Here is a 6,085-nt window from a genome sequence, read left to right on the forward strand (position 1 = left end):
GATATATGACAGGCTTCTCTCAGTTTCCATCTACCAAATCCACTCACAAGGCTTTGGTTGGCCCAAAGCTATAGTAAGAGACACTTGCCCAAGGTCCCATGTGGTTGGTAAACAAGCTACTTACCACACAGCCACTCCTGCGCCTATATACATTACAAAAAATTGTCTTCATGGTTTGGTTTTTGTTTTTACCTAGAAACTGGGCCGTAATTTGCTTTTCCTATGTTAATGAGTTTTCATCATCTAATTGTTAATGAAATTTTGTGTATTTTCTAAATTGTAGGATTTATAAGCAGGCTGTTCCATTGATCGGATCAACTGGAATTCTCATTGTCATAACCGATGGAGTGACAGTTTTACAGAGAGAGAGAGAGAGAAAGAGGGGGAAGATGGCAATAACATCTAACAAAAAAAAAATGCAAAAGAGAAACAGAAAAAAAAAGTTATAAGTAAATCAGAATAGCTCAAAATAAAGAATGTACCTCACATTTGGTTAAGTTCAATTTTTATCAACTTTTAGAGAAAAACTAATTCAAGAGAATATATAAATAGTAACAGTTGACCTCAGATTCTCTTGGCAGAACACAAAGGCTGTATTATTCTAATGAGGAAAAACAAGAACTTATATCAAAACAATCATCATCTTTGGAAACAGAATGGTATTTATGTAAAAATAATAAGAAAAAACAAAACAACAAACATGAATGGTGGTTAATAGCCATAGACATGGCCGTGTTGTTGTTAAGTAGTTTCACATCTGTATGGTTCCAAGTTCAGTCCTACAGTGCAGTGCCTTTGGCAAATGCATTCTGTTATGAGATTGGGTTGAACAAATTCTTGTGAGTGAATTTGGTTGATAGAAACTGACAGAAACTAAGGCAGCGAGCTGGCAGACACGTTAGCATGCCGGGCAAAATGCTTAACCATATTTTGTCTGGCATTACGTTCTGAGTTCAAATTCCGCCGAGGTCGACTTTGCCTTTCATCCTTTCGGAGGTCGATAAATTAAGTACCAGTTACGCACTGGGGTCGATGTAATCGACTTAACCCCTTTGTCTGTCCTTGTTTGTCCCCTCTAAGTTTAGCCCCTTGAGGGCAATAAATAAATAAGAAACAGTGTAAACAAGTCTGTAGAGTGTGTGTGTGTGTGTGTGTGTGTGTGTGATGTCAGCATGGAAAAAGGAACATTAAAAACAATGATGATGATGATGATGTGTGCTTGCATTTGTCCCTCACTACCACTTAACCTTTGTTGGTTTGTTTACATACCTCTAACTTAGTGGATTGCAATATATGTATGTATATGTATGTGTGAGGGAATGTATGTGCATGTGGGTGAATGTATGTGTGCATCATGGAGTCAAGGATGCATATGAGGTGGGGTATATTATACACACACACACACATATACATATGAATGTGCACATACAGAGAGAATACAAAACTTAAAGATAAATACTGAGGTTGATTTGTTCAACTGACTCTACAAGGCAATGCTCCAGCATGGTCGTTGTCAAATGACTGAAACAGGTAAAAATAATAGAATAGGTGGAATTGGTAAATCCTGGGACAAAATGGTTTATGGTATTTGGTTACAATCCTTTATGTTCTCCTTTATATTGTGTGTTCAAATCCCAGTTAGGTTAAGTTCTGTAACTTTCATGATTTTCAGGTCCATAAAAATAAAGGACCAATTCATGTAACAAGTAAAGGGTAATATGATTAACTAAACCCTACAAAGGTGACTGTGCAAACATGACCACAGCACTTACTGAAACTAGTAAGAGATCGAAAAAAAAGATTAATTTAGAAATATATAATTGAAATACAAAAATTCATTTTGGAAGTTACTCCTGAAGGAACTGAAACCAAGATAAAATACTTTTGTGAAGATGAACCCAAAACGAGGGTCAAAATCATGATGATGTTTGTTAGGCAGCTGATGAAGGAAATTCCCCTGTTTTGTCTGTTTGGTGTTAATGTCTGATAATTTGTTTTTGTGTTGCTTTGTTTTGGTATGCTTTACTAGGATTAAACAAGCTTTGGTCACTTCTGATTCCTGGTGGAGTTAGTTATAGGGTTAGATATAATTTTATTCATACAGACTGCAAATAATTATTGTTTGGTAAGGTTAATATTGCCATTATAAGGAAAATACAAAGCACACACACACACATGTATATATGTGCATATGTATATAATACACCTCTTGTGTATCCTTGACTCCATAATGCTTGTATACATACACCCACAAGCACATACATTCCCTCACACACACATATACATACATATATTGTAATCAGCACCACTGATATTAGCTAAAAACATTGAACATAGCATCTCTCACAGAAATTTTACAGCAGATGAAAGCAGGTCTACAGACCACCACCACCACCACCACCACCATTAAAACCTCTGAAGCAAAGACATTGCAACCATTATCTTTATCACTTTGGATGGTATTACTAAGTTTTGTTGGATGATAAACTCCTGACAGAAGATAATGGTGAAAAATTCTAGGAAAATAATACGGAAATATAACAGTGTTCAAACAGGATAAGAAGTGTGTTGCTAATCTCTAATATTGGTTAAGAACACAGTTGAGGAAACAGTCAGTGATGGTGGTGGTGAGGGTGGTAGTGGTGGTGGTGAGGATGTGGTGGGGTGGAGGGAGTTAGAGAAAGGGGGTAAAAATAGGGAGAAAATTGTACTGATACCATTATAATGTTTTTTAGGAAAGTGCAATTATTGACATGATTGTTGTTGTTGTTTAACCCCAGGTCAATAATGATCGAGTTGGTGGTCATGATGAAAGAAGGCATTCCAGCTATGATGATCCTGTATTTTGTGTATGAGAGAGAGAGAGAGAGACAGAGAGAGAGAGAGAGAGAAAGAGACATATAGAAACACAGAGAGAGAGACAGACAGATAGAAACAGAGAGACAGAGAGAGAGAGAGACAGACAGAAACCAAGAGAGTGACAGACAGACAGAAACAGTGTGTGTGTGTGTATATATGTGGTGAGGTATTTATGTGATGAGGTATTTATTAACTTGTTTCAGTCACTGGACTGTGGTCATGCCAGGGGTCACTTTTATGAAACAAATCAACCCCAATACTTTTTGCTTAAAGTCTATTTTTTTTTTTATTGGCCTCTTTTCTGAAACTGCCAAGTTACGGGGATGTTAACAAACCAACACCAGCTGTCAAGTGTTGGTGGGACAAACTCAGTGACCCCGAGACCTACACCAGAGGAGTGCAAGTTCCTGGTAGACCCCCTCCTCCTCCCTACCATTACTGGACAGCTCAAAGGATTGAGGCCAGACTTATATGGACTTCCTCTACCAACAGATAAAAATGGGGTTTGTGTAAGGCTAAAAACTGCTATAAAAAAGAGAAGTGACTGAAGCTTTGATGACAATGCAAAATCAACAAGACCCGGGAGAAGAGCAGAAAAGACAGTTCAGGGTTGAGAACAGGGGGAAAAAAAGCCATTGATGGCCTATGCTGTGTAGGAAATGAAGGGCTTTAGGAACTCTATCTAGTGATTTAAGACTTAGAGCATCAACTTTCAAATACTATAATACATATATAACACACACACACACACATATATAACATAGAGTTGAATCATCATCATCATTTAGCATCTATTTTCCATGCTGGCATGGGTTGGACAGCTTGACAGGAATGGGCGAAGCTAGGGGCCACACCAGGTTCCCTAGTTTGTTTTAGCTTGCTTTCTGCAGCTGGATGCCCTTCCCAACACCAACCACTTTACAGAGTGTACTGGGTACATTTTATGTGACACCTGCACCAGTGCTTTTCATGTGGCACCATCACCAGTGCTTTTCACGTGGCACCATCACCAGTGCTTTTCACGTGGCACCATCACCAGTGCTTTTCACGTGGCACCATGACCAGTGCTTTTCACGTGGCACCATGACCAGTGCTTTTCACGTGGCACCATCACCAGTGCTTTTCATGTGGAACCATCACTCAACAATGCTTTTAATGTGGTACCTTAGTTAACATACAGCTAGATATGGCAGGCTTTTGTGAACAGATGTTTAGTCTGTGTTGCATACCACGAAGTGGTTCAAAAATTTATCCCTTCCTGGATAGGATGCCAGTTAATCGCATAACTTTCCAAAATTGATCTTTTATGCATACATGACAGCTACATGGATAAGCTAACACCATATAAAATAACATTGCACTCAGAAACACAATGAAATGGCTGTTGTAGATTCCAACCCATGATGAGAGAGAGAGAGAAAGAAAGAAAACGAAAGCAGAAGCAATTAATCCACTACGTTATCCACCCAGCCACAAAAAGTTGTTAATCTAATGCAAAAAATTCCACAAGAATTGTTCTCAGGTGTCTTGGGATTCAGAATATGGATATGCTAATGTAGACAAAGAAAACCTAATACCAAGATGAAAATAGGACCTGTTCTAACAAGAGGTAGCAAGGTATATCTTCAGAAATAGATACATGCAACAACTCCTACAAGTTTTTCGGTAACTTGTGAATATCTCTCTCTCTCTCTCTCTCTCTCTCTCCCTGTCTGTCTGTCTGTCTACCAATGCGTTTAACCATCTGTTTGTCTATCTATCTTAGAACATATTTTTGTGTTAAACTTACCTACCAACCTCAGCTACCGACTAAAACACCCACCTGCTTACCTACTAGTTAGCTAACTACTTACCTACCCAAACACCTGCCCACTTACGTGTGTGTGTATGTACGCGTGTATATGTGTGTATATATATATGTATATATATGTATATATATCCACAGTGGGTGCAGTTAAGCAAACATGTGTGTGTATATATATGCATAATATATGCTACCTTACCTTGTCACACACACACAGCTTACTTGTTTCAGTCATTTTATTGTGGCCATGCTGGAGCACCACCTTGAAAAGTTTAGTAGGTCAAATTGACCCCAAGACATATTTTCAATTCTGATGCTTATTCTAGCATTCATGTTAACCAAACTACGAATTTATGAGGACATAAACAAACCAACACAGTAGAGAGAGACAAGACCACACACACACACAATATTGTTTTCCAATATTGTTTAAACCTTTCAAGGTGATGCCCCAGCATGGTCGCAATCCAACGAATGACACATAAAAAAATACATGTGTGTGTGTGGTGTGTGTGGTGTGTGTGTGTGGTGTGTGTGTGTGGTGTGTGTGCACCTGCACACATGCAAGGCTCTTCAGTGAAGTTTACTTTGTAACCCTATGGTTTCAAGCTTGATCCCACTGCATGACACCATGGGTAATTTTTCTGCTATTAAAGCTCCAGTCTGTCCAATTCCTTCTAGATAGTTTTTTGCTGGTGGAAACTGCTGAGAATCTGCCATGTTGTTAAATAAACATATCATTGTTGTGTGATGCATGGTCATCCAAAACAGGATTTCAGCTTAAATAAGCCATATACAGTAATCCCTCAACTATCGTGGGTGCTATGTTCCAAAAACCACTGCAATGGGTGAATATCCATGAAGTAGAAACAGTACTGAACTGTATATTTTCCTTTTATTATTTTTCATAATTTGTATATAATAATTCCATTATAAATGCAGAACACCACCATGGAGGAATTGATGTAAGCTTAAATAATAAACCATGATATGGCGAGAGATTACTGTGAACTACTAAGAAATGTATTGCATGGTCTTTCCTCCTCATTCATTGACTGAAAGCACTCAATGAATGTGTGTGTATGCATGTATATGTATATGTATATGTATGTGCATGCATATGTGTGTGCATGCGTGTAGTATAGTGAATGTAGCATATTTGATAGAGTAAGCTGGGAAATTTTAATTAAAAATTAGTTTTAATAACGAGAATCAATTATATAAATAATTCTGGTCAAAACAGGAAGGGGAGACAACACTAGATTTTAAATTAAATGTGTGTGTGTGTGTGTGTGTGTGTGTGTGTGTGTGTGTGCATGTGTGTTGCTATTCTTAGCTTGTCATTGAGTTAGTTTAAACTTGACCTAGGATGGCTACTATGGCCAAAAGTATAGAAGTAAAAAAAAGCAGAATAGCCAAGTC

The 6,085-nt window shown here is 38.0% G+C and overlaps 1 protein-coding gene and 1 long non-coding RNA gene across 2 annotated transcripts in view; one reads left to right on the top strand and one right to left on the bottom strand.

Moving 5' to 3' along the window:
• The window catches only part of LOC128249269 (uncharacterized), a 74,117-nt gene extending 72,250 nt beyond the window's left edge, over positions 1-1,867 (top strand). The window contains exon 3 of the long non-coding RNA XR_008265357.1: positions 284-1,867. This is a non-coding gene — a long non-coding RNA (uncharacterized LOC128249269). The remainder of the gene's footprint in view (positions 1-283) is intronic.
• Positions 1-6,085, bottom strand: part of LOC106872757 (proteoglycan 4) — a 329,051-nt gene that overhangs the window by 312,002 nt on the left and 10,964 nt on the right. The window lies entirely within an intron of this gene.

The sequence above is a fragment of the Octopus bimaculoides genome, chromosome 13 (genome assembly GCF_001194135.2).
Source record: "Octopus bimaculoides isolate UCB-OBI-ISO-001 chromosome 13, ASM119413v2, whole genome shotgun sequence".
Classification (NCBI taxonomy): domain Eukaryota; kingdom Metazoa; phylum Mollusca; class Cephalopoda; order Octopoda; family Octopodidae; genus Octopus; species Octopus bimaculoides.